Raw genomic sequence first — 24,578 nt, forward strand, 5'->3', positions numbered from 1 at the left:
ACCAGTGCTGTCACCTGGTACAGCAACAGAGACCAGTGCTGTCACCTGGTACAGCAACAGAGACCAGTGCTGTCACCTGGTACAGCAACAGAGACCAGTGCTGTCACCTGGTACAGCAACAGAGACCAGTGCGTGCGTGGGTTTGGGATCAACGTCTGCGACAGAGCGGTGTGTAAGGTGGTCAGGGTCAGGGTCACTTCACTGTGTCATATATTTAGCCTGATCCAATGTTTTAAAAGTAATCCTCTTGAATGTGAGCACACACACACACACACACACACACACACACACACACACACACACACACACACACACACACACACACACACACACACACACACACACACACACACACACACACACACACACACACACACACACACGTCAATTTATCAATGTCTGAATCAGAGGACGTTCAAATTGTAAGTAAATTGACATACTTACATTTGAACATCTTCAGATTCAAAATGAACATGCACTACACACACACACACACACACACACACACACACACACACACACCGGACTCTGCCATTGCAACAGATGTCAAGCCTCTATACCGCCCCCAAATACACACACACACGCACACACACACACACACACACACACACACACACACACACACACACACACACACACACACACACACACACACACACACACACACACACACACACACACACACACACACACACACACACACACACACACACACACACACACACACACTTCTGGCAATGATCTGCCCTCCCAAGGTCATGGTGTGAATACAAGGCGAGCAGTCAGCAGTGCAGATGTCATGGAAAAGGAATGAAAAGATTATTTTATCCTGCGCTCGTTTCAATTGGAAGAGGGGCGTGTGAGAGTGTGTGCGTGTGTGTGTGTGTGTGTGTGTGTGTGTGTGTGTGTGTGTGTGTGTGTGTGTGTGTGTGTGTGTGTGTGTGTGTGTGTGTGTGTGTGTGTGCGTGCGGAGGTAGGGTTTAACAAGGGCTCTCTTTGAGAGGGACACGAGTAGAATAAATGGTCACAAGATAGAGAAAAGAAAATCCCCAATGTCGGCGCATACATTTTCTGAGAATTGAACAGCACGTCCATTTGGTTTTTTTCTCCCTACACTACAGTCAGCATCACCACAAGCACAACTTCTTATTATTGTTTTGAGCAGTGCCTAAAACACTCCAATGACCCTGTCTGTGTCTGTCTGTCTGTCTGTCTGCATACGAACATCTGCAGTACCGCTAAGGGTGACCTAAAGGGGTGGCACTGTTGAGCAGCCATTCACATTTAGGCTAAATTCTCCAGTTTTCTGAAAAAAAATATTTTCAAGATTTTTAAAAAATAGCAGACCTACAAGCTCGTAGCGCGCCACTCGGCGCCACTTGTAGATCTGCTATTTTTTCAATAGCTAAATTATAACATAATGTTTAAAACACCAAAAGGGGTTCCCGCCCCAAAATGGGATAAAGTATAACTGCAGCCAGCCATGCAGTGCTGTTGAGCAGTCTGCACCAGATAGTTGATCTACAACAAGCTCACACAGTGTCACGTTGAGTTGACAGTGGTTGAAGTGGTTATTTATGGAACTATTAGGCTGTATAGGCTTTTTTTTTTTTGCATTTCGATTTGTCATCTTTGATACATTTTGCCTAATATGACAAGCCCATAATAGAGACACTGCTTATTTATAGAACATATTAAGAATGAATGCTAGCAGCATTCTCTTTTCGACCCGCAAAAGCCCCCCCCCCCCCCCCGGTGCTATTTTCAACTTTGAGATATTTGGCAGGAATTTCCTGAAGATTAATCACTTCCTACTCAAGAGAGACTGACATGCCAGGAAGCGTGGCCTGTCCATTAGTCCATTCTAGTTAGAACATTCTTACTGTCAACCGAGTGGCCCATGCAGCGTAGACACTCTGTTGTTATGACCCTGCAGTGAGACATGACACCTGGTTCTACAAATGTCTTTTAAATCCATTCTGACCTGAGATCAGATTAAAAAAAATGTCTTCTACATCCTGACAGTTTTCTGAAAAAGCTATGTTTCTATTATGTCAGTCGTTCTTCGGTTTTACAAAAATAGCAGACCTACAAGCTCGCTATATGAGCTTGTAGATGTGCTATTTTTCAATAGCTAAAGCATAACATAATGCTAACACCAAAAGGGGTTCCCGCCTAAAATGGGTTAAATCCTGACAGTTTTCTGGAAAAAAAAACCCCTATGTTTCTATACCAGTGTTGCTCAAACTATTCCATGTCAAGGATCCCCAAAATTATATGTAATTGGTACTTTTCCTGCGCCCCCGTGACGTTATAGAATAGTATATATTTCTTTGAGATTATATGGAGTAAGATGAGATTTGTGTACGTTAAATAAAGCATGAAAACGTGATACTATTCAACACCAACCAACCTCATGCAAAAGACAGTAGGTCTATTTGCATACAGCTGATAACCCCAGGCAACAAACTCCCAACTTTAGCTCGCAACAGGTGGCAGGTGGTGTGTGTGTGTGTGTGTGTGTGTGTGTGTGTGTGTGTGTGTGTGTGTGTGTGTGTGTGTGTGTGTGTGTGTGTGTGTGTGTGTGTGTTCATAACTGTAGAGAATGTGATGTAACCGACACAAAACCTATGGTAAGAAGAGCCATCTCAGCTAACGACAGAGTTCCTATTTCAGAGAAAGGTTTTGTTTGTGTGGTTGTGTGGTTTAGAATGTGAATGCCGACTGCACTAAATGCAATGCAATCGCGTATAGTGTCCATTATATTAACTGACAATAAAAAAAAAGAATAGTCCTCCCAATTGTTCAGACTACATCCACAAGCAAAGCAGTATTCAAAATAAAAATGGACTAGTGTCCACTATAAGATAATGTGTGAAATGTGTTGGTTTTTGAGCACAGCAATGTGTGTCCCTGGCTGGCTGGGTCTGTCTCTGTGTCTGTCCGTCTGAGCACGGAAATTGCGTTATAGCATTTGTTGACCACCAAGTGTCACTGTTGTGCAGCCTAAAGGTCATTACACACTGGCGAATTAGCGACGCGATGCGAATAAGCGATCTGAAAATGCGAAATATTGCATGTTGCAGTTCGCCTGCGAATCTCTGCAAAATACGACACCAGAGCGAAAAAATAAAAGCGAAAACGGTCGCATTTTCGCACATTCGCACATTCGCACATTCGCCACTGATGTGGAAGCTTGCATGGACTTCAATTGTTTTTTTTTAAATGCGAATTATTCGCACGAATATATCGCGTCGCCAATTCGCCAGTGTGTAATGACCTTAACACACACACACACATGCCAGGGAGGAGGGCTTGTACAGTACAGTATACAGTACACATACTGTACAGCACTACTCAGTTCAAACGGGTCTGATCTTTAGACCAAAAGTTGTCTGTAGAACTTCCCTTCAAAGCAAAGTCCATTTCCAACACTGAATTTCACAATTCCTTTTTCTCATTTGTGACTCATGTCAGAATACTGTTATCCCTCCCCTCATCATCATTATGACTTGCGGTTTAACTCAGAATACCACTAGTTCTTTCCATTTGTTGTCACTAGTATTGTGTAAGAAGAACTCCGTTACGTCTGATAAACACGAATACTGGACAACTCACCCCGGTGAGCAATGTTGACCTTTGACCCCCCCCGATGATGATGGTGCTTTCATCATAGTTATACATTAGCATGCATGTGAGAAATTACAAGTGACCTCATACCACTCAGCCATCTTGTGTAAACAAATTAGGTGAGGTCCAGGTAATAGTAACATATCTATGAAGTTGCCAACACAGTTTTACACATTTCTTCGGAAGTTTATCTCACTCACACACACACACACACACACACACACACACACACACACACACACACACACACACACACACACACACACACACACACACACACACACACACACACACACACACACACACACACACACACACACACACACACACACACACACACACACACACACACACACACACACACTCATCTCTCACCCCGAGACAACTCACCTGAAAGTGAAGACAGCTCAGAGTTCACCCCCGAAAGTGAAGACAACTCACCCCGAAAGTGAAGACATCTCACCGGGGTGAGATGTCTGGTGAGTTGTGGATAAAGGTGGAAAAAGGGTGAGTTGTCTTGTTACCATAAAGACTGGCGTTTCTGCCTCCTCTTATACTTTCATCGTGGCATCCCTCAGTGTTAGGTTTGCCGTTCCTTTAATTTTACGAGTTTGTCCTAGGAAATATTATCTGTAAATATGCCATCTGTTTTGACAAATACATGACGCGCGCGCACGCACACACACACACGCACACCATCGTCTCTAAGATGCGCTGACCAGACATCCCGGTTTGGTCAGGACTTGTCCCGGTTTCTAGCCGTCGTGAGACAAGAAATATCCAAATATCTCTAAAAAGGTACCATACAGATTGGACAAAATTACATTTTACTCATTAAAAAAAAACGTACTACTACTACTACTACTTTAAAGGGATTGTGACATTTAAAAAAAGGTTTTGGAATTGTTCTTATTTTCTTTAGGTTTTCTAATCTCAATTGCACCCAAAAAACATGAACTTTTAACATTCAGTAGATTTTCTGTGATCTGGGGTTTTCTGGCTCAAACAGGTGCTCTGATTTGCCGGCAGTAAGTGATGTATAAGACCCTGCAAATCCCATATATGTCAATGGGATTTGCCAGCGGATGTCACTGTTTTCACTGTGTTGCCTGTTTTCATTGTAGCTCAAAAGGCTTCCAAACCCCAAAGAAAACTTCAGACCACAGAAAATCCACTGAATGTTCAAAGTTCAGGTTTTTTGGGTGAAATTGAGGTCATAAAACCTAAAAGAAAAAAGAAAAAGAAAAATAAATGAAAATGAATGTCATAAAACCTTAAAGGCTTTCAAAATGTGGCCTCGCTACTCTAAGGACATTCTTAGTACCCAAACACACGCCATGCATGTTGATAACCTCATCCCAGCTATACGTGTATGTACAGTACACACACATTAAAGTCGAAGTGTTTATAGACAGTGGACGAGCTTCTAAAGATGTTAAATAGACATGCTGCGGGTGAGGGATTGTGAGAGTTGTGGCACAGTTTGTGCATTTAGCAACAGTACAGTATGTATGTGAGAATTGTGACACAGTTTGTGCATTTAGCAACAGTACAGTATGTGTGTGAGAGTTGTGGCACAGTTTGTGCATTTAGCAACAGTACAGTATGTGTGTGAGAGTTGTGGCACAGTTTGCATTTAGCAACAGCTACAGTATAGTATGTGAGAATTGTGACACAGTTTGTGCATTTAGCAACAGTACAGTATGTGTGTGAGAGTTGTGACACAGTTTGTGCATTTAGCAACAGTACAGTATGTGTGTGAGAGTTGTGGCACAGTTTGTGCATTTAGCAACAGTACAGTATGTGTGTGAGAGTTGTGGCACAGTTTGTGCATTTAGCAACAGTACAGTATGTGTGTGAGAATTGTGACACAGTTTGTGCATTTAGCAACAGTACAGTATGTGTGTGAGAATTGTGACACAGTTTGTGCATTTAGCAACAGTACAGTATGTGCTCTGAAATACGGATGCCAGGTGGAAAGTGTCAAAAAAGAAAAGAAAAAAAAAGTCTAATTTTATAACATTTGTGACATAAATGCAAAATCAGGCCTAAAAAAAAAAAAAGTTCGCTCTGAAAGAATACATATTCAAAGATTTCTGCCGCATTTTTACGATTTTTCAAAAATAGCTAAAGTATAACATAATGCTTAGTTAAAACACCCAAAGGGGTTCCCGTCCAGAATGGGTTAAATACCAACAGCAATAGCAACGTTGATTCATTTTGCTTTAAACGGCCATAGTTGCCATCACATTGGGAAAAGTGGCTATATGACCGTCTTTAGCCCAAGGAGTGTTTTCCGTGCAAAACAAATGCTTGCAATGGATTCAGAATCAGGGGGAAAAAAACCACTAGTTTGACCCCGTCGGGACCGTCACATTTACCTGAAAACGTACCTGCTGAACTTTCGTAACCTTCGTGCCTGTCTGAGAAGTGTTTTTTAATGACTCTTCCAAACTCAGGAGAGCCCTTTTAAGCCTTCTGGGAGAAACACAGACAACTTACTAATCATACTCCTTCACACCTCTCGCACACTCTGTACCAACTTAAACCCCTCCAGAATAATGCCTGGTACAGACTTCATACATCTTCCTCTCAAACCCCTCCAGAACGCCCCGTTCTGCTGCCTAACATCTCCATTAGAGAGAGAGAGAGAGAGAGAGAGAGAGAGAGCTACATTTGCAATTCTGCTCTCGACGCATCGTAAAACAGGTAGGATCACAGAACAGGGCTAGCTTTGTAGCTTTTACGTGTGCGCACGCACGCACGCACACGCAAAGTACTATATCAGTGAGGGCATCAGCATTTTGAGGACAAGTGAATTCATGAATGCCATTTTATTTTACCATAAGCCTCAAGCCGGAAAATAGCAGATCGGAAAGGCTCGTTGTGAGCTTGTAGATCGGCCACATTGTCAAAAGTGTCAGTCAGGCATGACTCTGTCTCTAATCCCAATAAAACCTAACTTCTAAATGTCCAATCCTCAACCTGACCTGGATATATTTTATTTATTGTAAACCTATCGCCAACAACCATAGACCATAAAACAACCATTTTATCTTTTAGGACAAGGAAAAAGATCCTCATACTGTAATGACAAATTTTATGAAATCCTATACTTTGTGGGGACATGAAGGTCCTCTCAAACATAGTTAATATGAACACACACACGCACACACACACGCACACACACACACACACACACACACACACACACACGGGCGCACAGGCGCACGGACACACACACCACATGTAACCCCATTCTAAGCAGCAACAGACATCAAGTAGGGAGATTATCGAGGGAGTTGTGTCAATGTGTCAGTGTGTGAGTGTCTCTGTCTCTCTCGTGTGTGTGTGCGTGTGTGTGTGTCTACTGTCTACCCCCCGTCCCCCACCCCCTCTCAGAGGCCAGATCGTGGTCCAGATGGCTTCCGATATCCTTCCTACACGCTAATCCACCACAGAGACAGACTGTTAGCCTATACTACTGTAGACCACCCTACTCACATACCTACTGTACAAGGCAGGCACCGCTCACGTCTCTAAGGGCGCGCTACACTGCGCGCGGAAATGGCTAGCGCAGCGGTACACGCTGCCACTATGATCAATGGAACCGTGGCTGTGCTGTGGTGCACCGGTGGTGCTCTGTTTGTTCCGCAGCGGTTTACGCAGCCCTTCGCCTCGCCTCCAGTGTAAGTGCCGCGCGGGCTTACGGGGCTATGAGCTTGTAGATCTGCTATTTTTCAATAGCTAAATTATAACATAATGCTTAAAACACCAAAAGGGGTTCCCTCCCAGAATGGTTAAACCAGACCTCTAAATGTCTAACTCTATCCCTTTTAACACCTAAACCTGAATCTGTTCCAAATTGTATAATTCCGACTCCCCCCCCCAACTCTTTCTTCTGTGAGGACCAGTAAAAAAAACAAAAAGGTCTGTTTCTCAAATGCCTACTCTTAGGGACATGTGTCTCTCACATGTCACGAACTGTCACCGTACGTAATGCCATTTTCCTAGAAGCAAAAATCCCCTCTAAGGAGGTGATTAGGTCATTTCCACCTATACCCTTAACACACGCTAAAGGGTGATTAAGTCTCAGTGGTGTCACACAAACACAAAAGCGTGCCACCATCATGTACAGTAATACTGTACAGTGTGCCAAAGGCCAAAGGCTGCTAAATATCCCACGTGTAAAGAAAGACCCCGAGGCAGATGGAAGCCTGCATGGCTATTTTGTTTGTACTGTACATCCTCCTCCAGCTATATCACGTTACAGGCAGGGCTAGTTGTCTAGAGAGAGAGAGAGAGGGAGAGAGAGCAGGCTGTGTGCTCTCTGTGTGTGTGTGTGTGTGTGTGTGTGTGTGTGTGCGTGTGTGTGTGTGTGTGTGTGTGTGTGTGTGTGTGCCTCCTATACCAGCTTGTGTTGCTTTTGTTATCGGATGTAAGAGAAGCCTGCCGGGTTGTGTTACACACCAACAGACCAGCATGGTGACCGGGGCGTACATGAGGGGGGAAGCCTGGCGCTGTGAGTGACCACCACCAACAGACCAGCATGGTGACCGGGGCGTACATGAGGGGGGAAGCCCGGCTCTGTGACTGACCACCACCAACAGACCAGCATGGGGACCGGGGCGTACATGAGGGGGGAAGCCCGGTGATGTGACTGACCACCACCAACAGACCAGCATGGTGACCGGGGCGTACATGAGGGGGGAAGCCCGGCTCTGTGACTGACCACCACCAACAGACCAGCATGGGGACCGGGGCTACATGAGGGGGGAAGCCCGGCGCTGTGACTGACCACCACCAACAGACCAGCAGCATGGTGACCAAAACTATGGAATGCACTTCCCATCACAGTCAGAACTGCAGCCTCACTCCCCAATCTCCCGCCGTAGTCTGAAAACCTTTAGACTCTTTAGACTCCACCATGGCCCGTAGCACTTGCCCTAGCCTAGCCCCTTAGATAGCACTTCATGTAAACTTGGATAGTATTTTTAGACAGACTTATAGCTTGTTACGTAGACAGCACTATAATTGCATTTTATGTACCGTAGTCATAGCACTTTATAGTACACATGTATATTGTATAATACATAATATAGTATGTATAGTTGACATAGATACTCCACTGTTACGTTCTTAGTTTATACATGATTCATGATAACTACTTTTTATATATGTGATGTATGACTTTTGCTTTTGTTTTTGCTTAATGTAAGTCGCTCTGGTTTTTGACATTGAACATTGGAAGATGAAAAAAAAAAACATTTCTGTGTGCCTTTCCTAAACAAAGATTGCACAGGACAAAAGGCACTGTAGGCTACTATGATCACATGGAACTTAAGCAAGCCATTTTATAACAAGATTCATCGTAACGGGCAGTTAAAACGAAAGCTCACAAACGTATAAAATGATTTTTAGAAAACAATGAATACGAAGATCTTCGCCTATATACTGTACATAGCCCAGAATAGGGAAGCCAGGATGAATGTGGTTAACAATGCATGACTGATATGAAGTAAAAACATTGAAAAGTGATTCATCTTTTAGAGACAGGGGAACACTGGTCTATAGGAGGAATAGCGGGCCTATATCCCCCTGGGTACCAGGCAGCTCAGTGGCCTTGTGGTTAGAGTGTCCGCCCTGAGACTGGGAGGTTGGGGTTCGATCCCCGGCCGGAACATACCAAAGACTGTAAAAATGGGACCCAGTGCCTCCCTGCTTGACACTCAGCATCAAGGGTTCGATTGGGGGGGGGTAAGTCCCTGTGACATACTAGCGTCATGTCCAGGGGGTGTACATGTACATCAACGCTACAGAAACAGGAGATAGGCTCCTGCCCCTATGGGCCTCATGGCTCGACAAGGCTACTTACTTACTTTATAATCCCCCGTGGAAAATGAAACTGAAACAAGACATGTCATTTCCTCTTTTGCTAGAGCCTGAAATAATATGTGGTTATGCGTTCTGAGCAGTGAGCGAGGCTCTGGCGCTAGAAATAGGTGACAAAAAAGGGCTAATTCTGGTCCAAAAACGTCAACTATATGTCAATGATATTACATGCATAATAGCAGCACTATGTAACCTTTTTTAATTAATAAAATGTAACTCATACAATTCAGCTGGTTTTGATCTCCCTGCTCTTCTACTGAGACATTTAATAGATTGTGTCAAAGGTCATCATATCTCACCTACAGTATAGACACAGGATCTGACACGAATTTTGACTGGGGTGCACACGCTAACATGCGTTAAGGTTGGTGAACATGCGTTAAGGTTGGTGAACATGCGTTAAGGTTGGCGAACATGCGTTAAGGTTGGCGAACATGCGTTAAGGTTGGCGAACATGCGTTAAGGTTGGCGAACATGCGTTAAGGTTGGCGAACATGTGTTAAGGTTGGCGAACATGCGTTAAGGTTGGCGAACATGCGTTAAGGTTGGCGAACATGCGTTAAGGTTGCTGAACATGTGTTAAGGTTGGCGAACATGCGTTATGGTTGTTGAACATGCGTTAAGGTTGGTGAACATGCGTTACTGTTGGCGAACATGCGTTAAGGTTGGCGAACATGCGTTAAGGTTGGCGAACATGCGTTAAGGTTGGTGAACATGCGTTAAGGTTGGCGAACATGCGTTAAGGTTGGTGAACATGCGTTAAGGTTGGTGAACATGCGTTAAGGTTGGCGAACATGCGTTAAGGTTGGTGAACATGCGTTAAGGTTGGCGAACATGCGTTAAGGTTGGCGAACATGCGCTGCTCCGTGCTTGCGGTTATGATTAGGGTTTGAGATAGGTTGTCGTTGTCGGACCAATGACTGGTCGGAACTTTTTGACCCATTTTGACCCACTGGTCAAGATTCATTTGATCCCCTGTACTGGGAAAGCAGACCCACATTAGCTCAATGTCAGCACTTGCGCAGGGAACGTACATACGGTATTCAACATGCAGAGAAAATAGATAAACATAGATCATAATGATCTCTCTGGGACAAAATGGACACATAATAAAAAGTGGACGAGACAGCAGTCGAAGCGGCTCGTCCATTCAGCTACACGGCCTCTCCATTAGCAGGACACAGTGTAGAATAGATGTTTGGTCACGCGAGCACAACGCCAGGACTCTGTAATGAAAGCATTTGCTTCAGGGCAGAGTCAACAGATACGATTTAAATGCTGGACTAATGTGGAAAAAACTGCACGTTGTGTAATAATTTGGCATTCTCCCTAAACAATGTTTTATAAATGTTGGAGAAAAAAAAAAGATGTTTAAACTGTTAAATCTCCCTCCGCTTCCTAATATTATCCAGTTGAGCAGTTGATGTGATGTCAGGAAAGGAGTGGAAGAAATCCAAACTGGTAAACTCACCTAAACTCTCTATATAAACAAATACAAGTATACTTAAGCTATATCATCAATATACATTTAATTAAACCTTTTGCACGTCGGCGCATGCCTGCGTCGCAAGTGATTCAAAGGAGCTTTATATTGGCATGAGAAAACATGAGGACAAATTGGCGTGTGTGTGTGTGTGTGTGTGGATGTGTGTGTGTGTGTGTGTGTGTGTGTGTGTACACAATGTGACGCAAAAAATCTTGCTGCGGAAACTCGGCAGTTTATGTTACGTCACAATCGCGTGTCGATTTGTAACCGAGACAAATATTATAACACATATTTTATGGAAATTTCTTTTTGAAAAAAAGGTTTTCAAAAAGTAATTTCCATATAATTACATGAATACAAGCAACTGACATTGTCATTTAGCCCATTCTGACCTGAGATCAGATTCATGAGAGGTTTCCACTGGACACACACTGGTCTGACGAACCCATTCTGACCCGAGATCAGATTCTAAAAAATGTCAGTCGTTCTTCGATTTTTCAAAAATAGCAGACCTACAAGCTCGTAGCGCGCCACTCGGTGGCGCGATATGAGCTTGTAGATCTGTTATTTTTCAATAGCTAAAGCATAACATGATGCCAACACCAAAATGCGTGCCCGGTCAGAATGGGTTAATGTCACCTGAGCCAAACATGCAAATGCCTGAATCCACCGTTAAGAGATATTTGGCGTTCCCAAGGTCTGGAAAAGTGCCTAATTTCTCTCACGTTCCCTGAAACGTAGCCTCGGAAACCCAGACGTTTTTATTTCCAGGGAGAAAAAAAAAAGTCTGGGTCTGAGTCCACTTCAATTTGGCATAGAGTAGCACAAACATCGCTCACTCTCTGCTGATCTCTGATCGTCTGCACCTTTGTTAAATTGACACACACACTCACACATGTACACACACACACACACACACACACACACTCCTCTCTCTCTCTCTCTCTGTCGCTCTAAGTAATTAGTCTCATGTCGCGCAGCTGCGCATAGATTCTCCCGGCGGATCCTGCCGGGAGCTCACCTATGCCATAAAAAGCATAGGTGAGTTCCAGGCTGACCTGAAACGTGACCTTTGAGTTCTTCTCGTCAGGGAGACGTTCTGTTTACCTGTTCACAGACCACTGCTCCCTGTCGTAAACAACGGGCGGCTTCGTTTACGTCACACTATGCTCAGTTATACATAATTCATGTCGTTGAACCAACCAATCAGATTATCTTCTTCTGATAAGCGACTCACGACTTGTGCCCATGCCATGGGCTCTTAAAATGTTGTCTGAAAGACTATCTGTACAGGGCCCGATGAAACCCTATAGGATGATATGTTGCACTTTGTTTTCCAATACAGCATACTATAGCAACACAGCTGAAACTAATCACACTAATAATGGGTGTGTGTTACAGTTCATGGGTGTGAAGTTTTACTGTAGTCGTGTCAGTGTGCCAACTAGCATAATGGCACACACCCATTGCTCGACTGCTCTGGGCACACCTAGATCTATAAAGCACATCCGCTATGCTGCCGGCCCTGTTCACACGGGCAGATGCAAAGATACAAGTCTACCATGATTCATCTTCAACGGAAGCCATGCAGTGACATGAAGAATTGAAGATACGAAGATGCGTCCGACGTTTTGCAGCTGCTGCGAAAGCTATACACAACTGCAAGAAAGTTGAGCTGGTTTCAACTTCAGCCACAAAGATACAAATCTACAAATACACTGTGCTGTACATCGTTGTGTCTTTTGCATCTGCCCTGTGTGTGAAGCAGCATTAGTCATGTTCCTAATTATGCTGCAGTTATTTTTTTGTTTTTACCCATTTTTCTCCCCAATTTCATTATGCCAATGAATTCCTGCCCACACATTTCTGTGTTGTCACTGCTTCAGGGGGTTAGCCTTTCCTGGAGCGCATGTGTGTAATAAGCGTAACGTGCACACAGCCCAGGCCAGTACACACACATAGAGCAGTGTGTGTGTGACCTCATAAGCGTAACGTGCACACAGCCCAGGCCATTAAGTACACACACACAGAGGAGCGTGTGTGTGTGTGTGACCGCATAAGCGTAACGTGCACACAGCCCAGGCCAGTACACAAACATAGAGCAGTGTGTGTGTGTGTGTGTGACCGACCTCATAAGCGTAACGTGCAGCCCAGTACACACAGCAGTGTGTGTGTGTGTGTGTGTGTGTGTGTGTGTGTGTGTGTGTGTGTGACCTCATAAGCGTAACGTGCACAGCCCCACATACAGCAGCATATCGTCGCTGTAGGGCAGAAACCTTGTATTTCAAATTTGTATGCCTTTCCATGCAAATGGACAGCATGTAGCGGAAAATTACCAATTTGCATATTGAAAAACATTTTGTCCCTTGAATAAAATTCCATTTAGTTTAATAAAATGACTTTACTTGATCTCTTCTCCGCTATAGGCCCTATAACATTTTAGTCTAGTTTTTATTTGTTGACGAAATTGACAAAAAATGTCGCCATCCCGTAGGAGTGCGTGCAAATATGGTAAAATGGTAAATTGTGCAAATTGTGTGTGTGTGTGTGTCCCTGTGTGTGTGTGTGTGTGTGTGTGTGTGTGTGTGTGTGTGTGTGTGTGTGTGTTGAATCTGTAATGAATACATAATGTCTTGTGGCCTGTGGACCGCAGCGTTCCACTGCCCCGATCACACTGATCAATTAGTCAGGCCTGATTGGCCCGTGATGTGATCAGGGGAACCAACCAAACGACAGGATTTATGGACGACAGTTCAACAAAATGCTCTTCCTGCCAATAGGAACCGTTCCCTGTGAAATGCCACGGCCAATAGGAATAGTTCCACATCAACTGCCTCAGCCAACAGGAATGGATCTATACTGTCTCATCCAATAGGAATAGTTCCACATCTACTGTCTCAGCCAATAGGAATAGTTTCACATCTACTGTCTCATCCAATAGGAATAGTTCCACATATACTGCCTCAGCCAATAGGAATAGTTCCACATCTACTGTCTCTGCCAATAGGAATAGTTCCACATCTACTGTCTCGGCCAATAGGAATAGTTTCACATCTACTGCCTCAGCCAATAGGAATAGTTCCACATCTACTGTCTCAGCCAATAGGAATAGTTCCACATCTACTGTCTCTGCCAATAGGAATAGTTTCACATCTACCGTCTCTGCCAATAGGAATAGTTCCACATCTACTGTCTCAGCCAATAGGAATAGTTTCACATCTACTGTCTCATCCAATAGGAATAGTTCCACATCTACTGTCTCAGCCAATAGGAATAGTTCCACATCTACTGTCTCATCCAATAGGAATAGTTTCACATCTACCGTCTCTGCCAATAGGAATAGTTCCACATCTACTGTCTCAGCCAATAGGAATAGGTTCACATCTACTGTCTCATCCAATAGGAATAGTTCCACATCTACTGTCTCAGCCAATAGGAATAGTTCCACATCTACTGTCTCTGACAATAGGAATATTTCCACATCTACTGTCTCAGCCAATAGGAATATTTCCACATCTACTGTCTCAGCCAATAGGAATAGTTCCATATCTACTGTCTCTGACAATAGGAATATTTCCACATCTACTGTCTCAGCCAATAGGAATAGTTCCACATCTACTGTCTCAGCCAATAGGAATAGTTCCACATCTACTGTCTCAGCCAATAGGAATAGTTCCACATCTACTGTCTCTGCCAATAGGAATAGTTCCACATCTACTGTCTCTGCCAATAGAAATAGTTCCACATCTACTGTCTCTGCCAATAGGAATAGTTTCACATCTACTGCCTCAGCCAATAGGAATAGTTCCACATCTACTGTCTCAGCCAATAGGAATAGTTTCACATCTACTGTCTCAGCCAATAGGAATAGTTCCACATCTACTGCCTCAGCCAACAGGAATGGATCTATACTGTCTCATCCAATAGGAATAGTTCCACATCTACTGTCTCAGCCAATAGGAATAGTTTCACATCTACTGTCTCATCCAATAGGAATAGTTCCACATATACTGCCTCAGCCAATAGGAATAGTTCCACATCTACTGTCTCTGCCAATAGGAATAGTTCCACATCTACTGTCTCGGCCAATAGGAATAGTTTCACATCTACTGCCTCAGCCAATAGGAATAGTTCCACATCTACTGTCTCAGCCAATAGGAATAGTTCCACATCTACTGTCTCTGCCAATAGGAATAGTTTCACATCTACCGTCTCTGCCAATAGGAATAGTTCCACATCTACTGTCTCAGCCAATAGGAATAGTTTCACATCTACTGTCTCATCCAATAGGAATAGTTCCACATCTACTGTCTCAGCCAATAGGAATAGTTCCACATCTACTGTCTCATCCAATAGGAATAGTTTCACATCTACCGTCTCTGCCAATAGGAATAGTTCCACATCTACTGTCTCAGCCAATAGGAATAGGTTCACATCTACTGTCTCATCCAATAGGAATAGTTCCACATCTACTGTCTCAGCCAATAGGAATAGTTCCACATCTACTGTCTCTGACAATAGGAATATTTCCACATCTACTGTCTCAGCCAATAGGAATATTTCCACATCTACTGTCTCAGCCAATAGGAATAGTTCCATATCTACTGTCTCTGACAATAGGAATATTTCCACATCTACTGTCTCAGCCAATAGGAATAGTTCCACATCTACTGTCTCAGCCAATAGGAATAGTTCCACATCTACTGTCTCAGCCAATAGGAATAGTTCCACATCTACTGTCTCTGCCAATAGGAATAGTTCCACATCTACTGTCTCTGCCAATAGAAATAGTTCCACATCTACTGTCTCTGCCAATAGGAATAGTTTCACATCTACTGCCTCAGCCAATAGGAATAGTTCCACATCTACTGTCTCAGCCAATAGGAATAGTTTCACATCTACTGTCTCAGCCAATAGGAATAGTTCCACATCTACTGCCTCAGCCAATAGGAATAGTTTCACATCTACTGTCTCATCCAATAGGAATAGTTTCACATCTACTGCCTCAGCCAATAGGAATAGTTCCACATCTACTGTCTCGGCCAATAGGAATAGTTCCACATCTACTGTCTCAGCCAATAGGAACAGTTCCACATCTACTGCCTCAGCCAATAGGAATAGTTCCACATCTACTGCCTCAGCCAATAGGAATAGTTTCACATCTACTGTCTCAGCCAATAGGAATAGTTCCACATCTACTGTCTCAGCCAATAGGAATAGTTCCACATCTACTGTCTCGGCCAATAGGAATAGTTTCACATCTACTGTCTCAGCCAATAGGAATAGTTCCATATCTACTGTCTCAGCCAATAGGAATAGTTCCACATCTACTGTCTCAGCCAATAGGAACAGTTCCACATCTACTGTCTCAGCCAATAGGAACAGTTCCACATCTACTGTCTCAGCCAATAGGAATAGTTTCACATCTACTGTCTCTGCCAATAGGAATAGGTCCACATCTACTGTCTCAGCCAATAGGAATAGTTTCACATCTACTGCCTCAGCCAATAGGAATAGTTTCACATCTACTGCCTCAGCCAATAGGAACAGTTCCACATCTACTGTCTCAGCCAATAGGAATAGTTTCACATCTACTGCCTCAGCCAATAGGAACAGTTCCACATCTACTGTCTCAGCCAATAGGAATAGTTTCACATCTACTGTCTCAGCCAATAGGAATAGGTCCACATCTACTGTCTCTGACAATAGGAATATGTCCACATCTACTGTCTCAGCCAATAGGAACAGTTACACAGCTACTACCTCAGCTACTACTCGTTTTAAATACCGTTGCTGTCAGGAGGAAACCACCTAACTCCATTTTTGAGGTTTTTGATATTTCTTTCCATAAATCAGTGCTATTGAGCAGCCTTTCTTTGTGTGTTGGTTAAAAAAATACTGAACCAATGAAAAGTATTAAAAAGTGCTTCGGACAAAACCTCTTAACTCCATTGGACCCTCAAACTGTCTGCTAAAGCAACTACCTCCACCACGTCTCCCCCTCTCATGCAAGTAATTAACAATATATAAAGTCACAATAACAACTTTGATGAGGCAGTATTGCTTTGTTTTAAAAAATATATAAGGTTTTCTTCATTACCTGAAAAATGTATATTTTTCATTTCGAGTTAGGTGGTTTCTTCCCAACAGCAGAGATACAGTATGCGATCGTTAAACATGCAAAAAAAAAGGTAATTTTAGTCCATTTGTTTGGCAGATATTTCAGAGAAGCTTCTCGTCTACGTGTCATAAATAATCAGACCAGTGTGTGTCCTAGTGGAAACCTTGTATGAATCTGATCTCAGGTCAGAATGGGTTAATGCAGAGTCACAGTGACTGAGTCACTTGTTTTGGAGCTGGTTTAAGACCAGTCATATAGTCCTACTGTGTAAGAGAGCTCACCACCACCACCAGTCACATGTAGATTGACTTTACTCATCATAGAACACAGTGGATTAACCCATTCTGACCTGAGATCAGATTCATAACGAGGTTTCCGCTGGACACACACCGGTCTGATTAACCCATTCTGACCTGAGATCAGATTCTAAAAAAATTCAGTCGTTCTTCGATTTTTCAAAAAAAAAACAGACCTACAAGCTCCTAGCGCGCGCTATGAGCTTGTAGATCTGCTATTTTTCAATAGCTAAAGCATAACATGATGCTAACACCAAAATGGGTGCCCGCCCAAAATGGGTTAAATGCTGTAGGCCCTACAGCATTTAACCCATTTTTTAACCCCAAGCTGCCCTACAGTGTAGGGCAGCTTGGGGCCTTCAGCTGGGACATCTGCTGTTCCCCTCAGAATAGACGGGTTCCACTGGATAAAAGGCTTGTGACACAAACAAAAAGTCTTTGGTAACTTTTCTTATTTTATTTTATTTTTGGTTTTCTGAGCTCAATTGCACCCCAAAAAACCCCTCAACTTTTTAATATTCAGAACTTAGATTTTTTTTGTGGTCTGGTGTTTTCTGGCTCAAACAAGTGCTCTGATGTCCCTGCTGACTGTGATGTCACAGCCTGCAAATCCCATATAATTATGACAATGGGATTTGCCAGCAGATGTCAGTTTTCATTGTTTTGCCTGTTTGCATTGCAGCTCAAAATGCTTCACAGACACAGAAAAAATCCCAGACCCCAGAAAATCCACTGAATGTTCAAAGGTTTTTGGGTGTAATTGAGGTCATGAAACCCAAAAGAAAAATATATTTTTAAATTAAAATGAATGTCATGAAACCTTTAATGTAAATATAAAAAATCACACCCGTTTGAAGTGAGGGACGATCTTATCATCGTACATCATCTCATTCCCGGCCAATCAGAATTTGTGTCCTCACCTTCGTCTTCAACACTCAAAATGGTCCATTCATTGTCAAATGGGATTTAATGTTTGTGTAATGCAGTGTAGCCTAATGGGGCTTTGCTAGGCAGACAAAGAAACACAACAGAGTTACAGAATCAAACCACTTGGCAACCAAACTACAATACACAAGCTATCTCTCTGGTGTTGTTCAATCATGACTGTGTGTGTGTGTGTGTGTGTGTGTGTGTGTGTGTGTGTGTGTGTGTGTGTGTGTGTGTGTGTGTGTGTGTGTGTGAGGGTGTGTGTGTGTGTGTGTGTGTGTGTGTGTGTGTGTGTGTGTGTGTGTGTGTGTGCTACACAGTGACAGATTTGTTATGCTCTGGACGTTCCTGAGCCGCATGCACGGGCGCATGTTAGGGGGAAAACACTAACATGCGTTAATTGCGTTAAATATTTTAACGCAATTAATTAACGCAATTAATTAACGCCGTTAACACGTTATTTTTGACAGCCTTAACCCATTCTGACCTGAGATCAGATTCTATAAACGTCTTCTACATCCTGACAGTTTTCTGAAAAAGCTATGGTTCTATGTCAGTCGTTCTTCGATTTTTCAAAAATAGCAGACCTACAAGCTCATATCGCGCCACTCGGTGGCGCGCTATGAGCTTGTAGATCTGCTATTTTTCAATAGCTAAAGCATAACACGATGCTAACACCAAAATGGGTTCCCGTTCAGAATGGGTTAATTATGAATCGTATTACAACTATGATAATACACTATATGGATTATAACTGATTAGAATACAATGTAAAGTATTGTAATGTATATTACAACTATGATAATTGCAATACACAAAAATAGATTGAGTGTGATTATAATACAATATGATCTATTATAATAATGCACTTATACACAACTATGATCCTATAGTCTAACTTAAAAAGTCAGTGAGTGATCAGGCATTATGAAGTGTTTGGCCTCGCTCAGCCCATAGCTCAGACCCACCCCTGGAGCGGGCACTTTTTTTTAGGAACTCATTTAGTACCACTTTGACACCACTTACTTAGACCCATTCCTTGCAGTGTAAACGGTGGTACGGTAAGTGGGCGGTGTGTGTGTGTGTGTGTGTGTGTGTGTGTGTGTGTGTGTGTGTGTGTGACGCCTAAGAGGTTCCATGGTCACTACATGACCTTCTCCTGTCTGTTGATGCCGTTCATCATTTCTCTCTATAGTCTAACGTCATCCTCCTTGCCCAGCCTTCTGACAACGCTAACCACACTGTCTGGTAGTGATACTGCAGTGGGGTTAAGTTTAGGTTTAGCCTTTTAGGTAATAGGTATAGTTTTGAGGTTACGGTTAAGGTTAGGAATAGGTTAAGGTTAAGGTTAGGGCGGCGGTGGCTTAGGGGTGGAGTGGTAGAGTGGCTGGATGGTAACCGCAAAGGTTACCAGTTCAAACCCGGGCTCCCCCAGAGTTAGTGTCTGAAGTGTCCTTGAGCAAGACTCTGAAATTGCAAATTGCTCCTGATGTGCTGGTTGGTGCCATGCATGGTTTCCGCTGCCATCGGTGTATGAATGTGTGTGTGAATGGGTGAATGTAATGCACAATCTATTGTGGATGAAGGCGATATATAAATGCACCATTTACCATTTAGGAATAAGGATATAGGTTTAACCATTCCAGCATAATTTACTTAGGTTACTTTATGAATACCAGGCCAGGCAGTTCTGCCGGCTGTACGCCCGGGGCGAGTTGGTAAAGGAGGAAGACTCGCCTGGTATTCCTGCAGTGTACTGTAGTATATACTGTTACTGTAGTACAGTATACTGTACTGTAGTGCTGTAGTACTCGAGTCCATGACTCGTCTGTCGAGTCCGGTCTCGGGTCCACATTTTCATTTACTCTGTCTCGTCTCGGTCTCAGCCTTAACCCATTCTGAACGGGCACCCATGTTGGTGTTGGCATCATGTTATGCTTTATCTATTGAAAAATAGCAGATCTACAAGCTCATATCGCGCCACCGAGTGGCGCGATACGAGCTTGTAGGTCTGCTATTTTTGAGAAATCGAAGAGCGACTGACATTTTTAGAATCTGATCTCAGGTCAGAATGGGTTCATCAGACCCAGTGTTTGTCCGGCGGAAACCTCGTATGAATCTGATCTCAGGTCAGAATGGGTTAATTTGACTTAGACTTCTCTCACCTTTATTTTTATTTATACTCGGAAATACAGGAAGTACATTTTCAACGTAAAGCCGAGCTTGTATTTCCGCTGTTTTAGTCTTACGACGAAGTATATGGCTCGATGTATGAATATCAGATCTACAAGCTCGCAACGCGTCACGTTCGTGACACGTTTGCGAGCTTGTAGATCTGATATTTAGCGAGTACAACACCGGCACTACGCCACTACGTATAGATCAGGCTTATATATAGGGCTGTAAGTATTTCAAAGCACACCAAACTCAGAGAAATGTGAAATATTGGGACCAGTGGTGATTTAAGAATGTCTGGATGGAGCCGTGTCTGAAGGGATGGGTGTGTGTCACGCACACGCACACACACACACACACACACACACACACACACACACACACCAGAGGCTCAGAGCGCCCCGTGCACACAGGGAGTAGCACCGTCAGTTCTCCCCTCCCCCAATCAACCGCTCCGTCAAACGCTACGACACACCCTCTGTGATGTCTGAGAGGTGACGACTGCCCTACAACGACACCTGTCTGTCTGTCTGTCTGTCTGTCTGTCTGTCTCCATCTTCCCCTGCCCGTCCGTCTGTCCGTCTGTCTGTCTGTCTGTCTGTCTCCATCTTCCCCTGCCCGTCTGTCTGTCTGTCTGTCTCCATCTTCCCCTGCCCGTCTGTCTGTCTGTCTGTCTCCATCTTCCCCTGCCCGTCTGTCTGTCTGTCTGTCTCCATCTTCCCCTGCCCGTCTGTCTGTCTGTCTGTCTCCATCTTCCCCTGCCCGTCTGTCTGTCTGTCTGTCTCCATCTTCCCCTGCCCGTCTGTCTGTCTGTCTGTCTGTCTCCATCTTCCCCTGCCCGTCTGTCTGTCTGTCTGTCTGTCTCCATCTTCCCCTGCCCGTCTGTCTGTCTGTCTGTCTCCATCTTCCCCTGCCCGTCTGTCTGTCTGTCTGTCTGTCTCCATCTTCCCCTGTCTGGCTGTCTGTCTGTCTGTCTGTCTGTCTGTCTGTCTGTCTGTCTGTCTGTCTGTCTGTCTGTCTGTCTGTCTGTCTGTCTGTATCTTCCCCTGGCTCTCGTTCTCTCGCCACATACACACAGACAAGACAAGAAGAGGTTTTCCCATCAGGCCTTGCTTCTCTCAAAACAGGAGAAGGAGGAACGCCAGTGCTTCCTGGGAGGAATGGAACCCCCCCTCCCCCCCATCCCCCCGCCCCCAACGGCCCTACCCCACAGCGTCGCAATCAGAAATGAGCGCCAGCCAAGCAGCAGCAACCCCCCCCATCCATCCATCCATCCATCCATCCCCACCCTCTATCTTCCATCATGAGCGGTGAGAGCCCCCCCCCCCCATTCCCCCTCGCAACACCGCCTCCACCCCTGACTCTATGGGGGGGGGGGGGGGGGGGGGGGGGCGGAGTCAGCTGACCAGATGTTGTACATATCTCTGTGGTGTCACCGCCGGAGCCGCCATGAAACCTGCTAGCCTCTACAGCGACCCATACGAGCCCTGGAGGTGGCCACGAGCCAACCAACCAACCAGCGAGCGAGAGGCTCATCACTGCTCTCTCTGTGTGTGTGTGTGTGTGTGTGTGTGTGTGTGTGTCTACATGGAAAAAGCATACACAGAGAGAGAGAGAGAGAGACATACATCGCACACACACACACAGACACATACACACACACACACAGAGCGAGAGCGCTATCGTTTGATAAAATCCCCTCCCTAAGATAGGGGGGGAGTGCGGAGATAACAAAGGAGTATCCGTCAGCATAATAATAAGCCATCCATCCATCCATCCGCCCATCCATCCCAGAATGCACGGCTTTGAGACCTCTCCCATCCACCCACACACCCATCAGCCGATGGGTCCTGGGTACCATATACCGTTAGGACCCAAATATAGCACGGCTGCTTTTCTGCTCAGGCGCTGCCTGCCTGCCTGCCTGCAAGCCTGCCATCCACTGCAGCTGCTGCTGCATTTGAACTGCACGCACGCACGCTCACACACACACACACACACACACACACACACACACACACACACACACACACACACACACACACACACACACACACACACACACACACACACACACACACACACACACACACACACACACACACACACACACACACACACACAGAGAGAGAGACCCCGGCATACAAACAGCACCATTGATCCTATAACGGCACCTCCTCCCATCAATAGAGAGAGATGCTTTTTTTTTCCTTTTTTCTGTGCAGCTCCAAGGGTGTGCGTGCGTGCGTGTGTGCGTGCGCACGGGTGTGTGCATGCATCATGCGTGCGTAAAATACAAGACAGGATGTGATGATGCAGGGAGGTCTGGAGGGGGTATATATATGATATGATAACACAAAACATGTCCAGCCTCATCTGAGGCAGGCATCCATTCCCCCCCCCCCCCCCTCTCTCTCTCCCCCCTTCTCTCTCCTGTCTCTATCTCTCCTCTCTCTCTATCCCCCCAACTCTCTTCCCCCCTCCCCTCTATCTCTCTCTCTCTCTCTCTCTCTCTCTCTCTGAGCAGCAAGGAGGATAACAACAGCTGCCCGTTGGTCTAGAAGTACAGCAGGGCAGAGGAACAGCAGGAGGAGGCTGAACGCGCACGCGACACACACACACACACACACACACACACAGCAGCACCCCTAACGTACACACACACACATACTCCCCTCTCTCCCCACCCTCCTCCTCCTCCTCCCTCCTCCCCCTAACAACATCCTCCTATATATACGTTACCAACATGGAGGGTTTATTTATTTCTTTTTAGAAGAGGAAGGAAAGGAAGAATTACCTGAAATATGTCTTGACATTCTCTGGCAGGGGAGCCGCCGCTTGTGGCCGAGGTCTCATTCCATCATCCGATCCAAAACGAAAGCGTTTTTTAAAGCAGTTCCCTTTCCCCCTTTTTCACTGACAGTTGTTCCCAGGCAGGGCTGCTGCTGCTGCTGCCATTCTCTCTCTCTCTCTCTCTCTCTCTCTCTCTCTGTGTCTCTCTCGTCAGACCAGTTCTCCTGACCGCTCTAGGAAAGGAGAAGAGAGGAGGAGATAAAAGGAGAAAAGAGCCAACAGGGCTCTGGTTCAGTTGGAGCAGAGAGAGAGGCTGCCTTGCCTTGCCTTGCCTTGCCTTGCCTGGCTGGATGCTTCACTGGCTGCTCACTGTTCCCTAGCCCATGATGTCATCACCGCCCCGCACGCCCCATTGGCCGAGGGACTGCTGAATATTAATGAAGGCAAGTGGAGGGTCTGGGGGAGGGGGGGGGGGGGGGAGGCGGCCAGCCAGCCGGCAAGCAAGCGAGCGAGCCAGTGAGTGAGTGAGCGAGCACCCGACCGTATAGGGTTGGTTTTCTGTTTCACCGGCCAAACCTGCCCGGGGAGAAGGCCAGGCGGGAGGGAGGGAGGAATACAAAGGAATAGGAAGCATTGTGTGTATACAGTGTTTATACCCCTGTGTTATAATATAAACAGAGCAACGCACTTTAACCCATTTAGGCCTGACATCGAAATTAAAAAAAGCCTTCTAAATCCTGACAGTTTTCTGAAATACCTATGTTTCTAGGCCTATATCACTCAATATTTCATGTCAAGGACCCCAAAAATGATCTGTAATTGGCCACCGACACCCATCTGAAAATATGTTGTTCCAGGGACCTCTCCAGAAGCAAAGATTTGAGTTAAAAACGTTCGTTCTGAAAAAATATATTCCAAATTTGAGGCACATTTTCACGATTTTTCAAAAATAGCAGACCTACAAGCTCGTAGCGCGCCACTCGGTGGCGCGCTATGAGCTTGTAGATCTGCTATTTTTCAATAGCTAAATTATAACATAATGTTTAAAACACCAAAAGGGGTGCCCGCCCAAAATGGGTTAATTCAATTACATTTGAATGAATTGCTGCTATACTTGTCGCACATGTTTTGTATATTACTGAGTGAATGCAAAAAAACATTTAAATACTGCTGTCAACTTTCAAAACATCCCATATGGATGTATAACTATCTCTGACAGACATTGTGCAATCTATGTATAGTTTCACAAGATAGTATT

The 24,578-nt window shown here is 44.7% G+C and overlaps 1 protein-coding gene across 1 annotated transcript in view; it reads right to left on the reverse strand.

Annotated features, from left to right (window-relative positions):
- LOC310866841 (serine/threonine-protein kinase PAK 3) overlaps positions 1–23,634 on the reverse strand; it is a 117,826-nt gene extending 94,192 nt beyond the window's left edge. The window contains exon 1 of the mRNA XM_083776596.1: positions 23,325–23,634. The gene's annotated coding sequence lies outside the window, so the exon portion shown is untranslated. The remainder of the gene's footprint in view (positions 1–23,324) is intronic.
- Positions 23,635–24,578: the final 944 nt, after the last annotated feature.

This window comes from Protomyctophum parallelum (genome assembly GCF_964188405.1).
Source record: "Protomyctophum parallelum genome assembly, chromosome: 1".
Taxonomy (NCBI): Eukaryota; Metazoa; Chordata; class Actinopteri; order Myctophiformes; family Myctophidae; genus Protomyctophum; species Protomyctophum parallelum.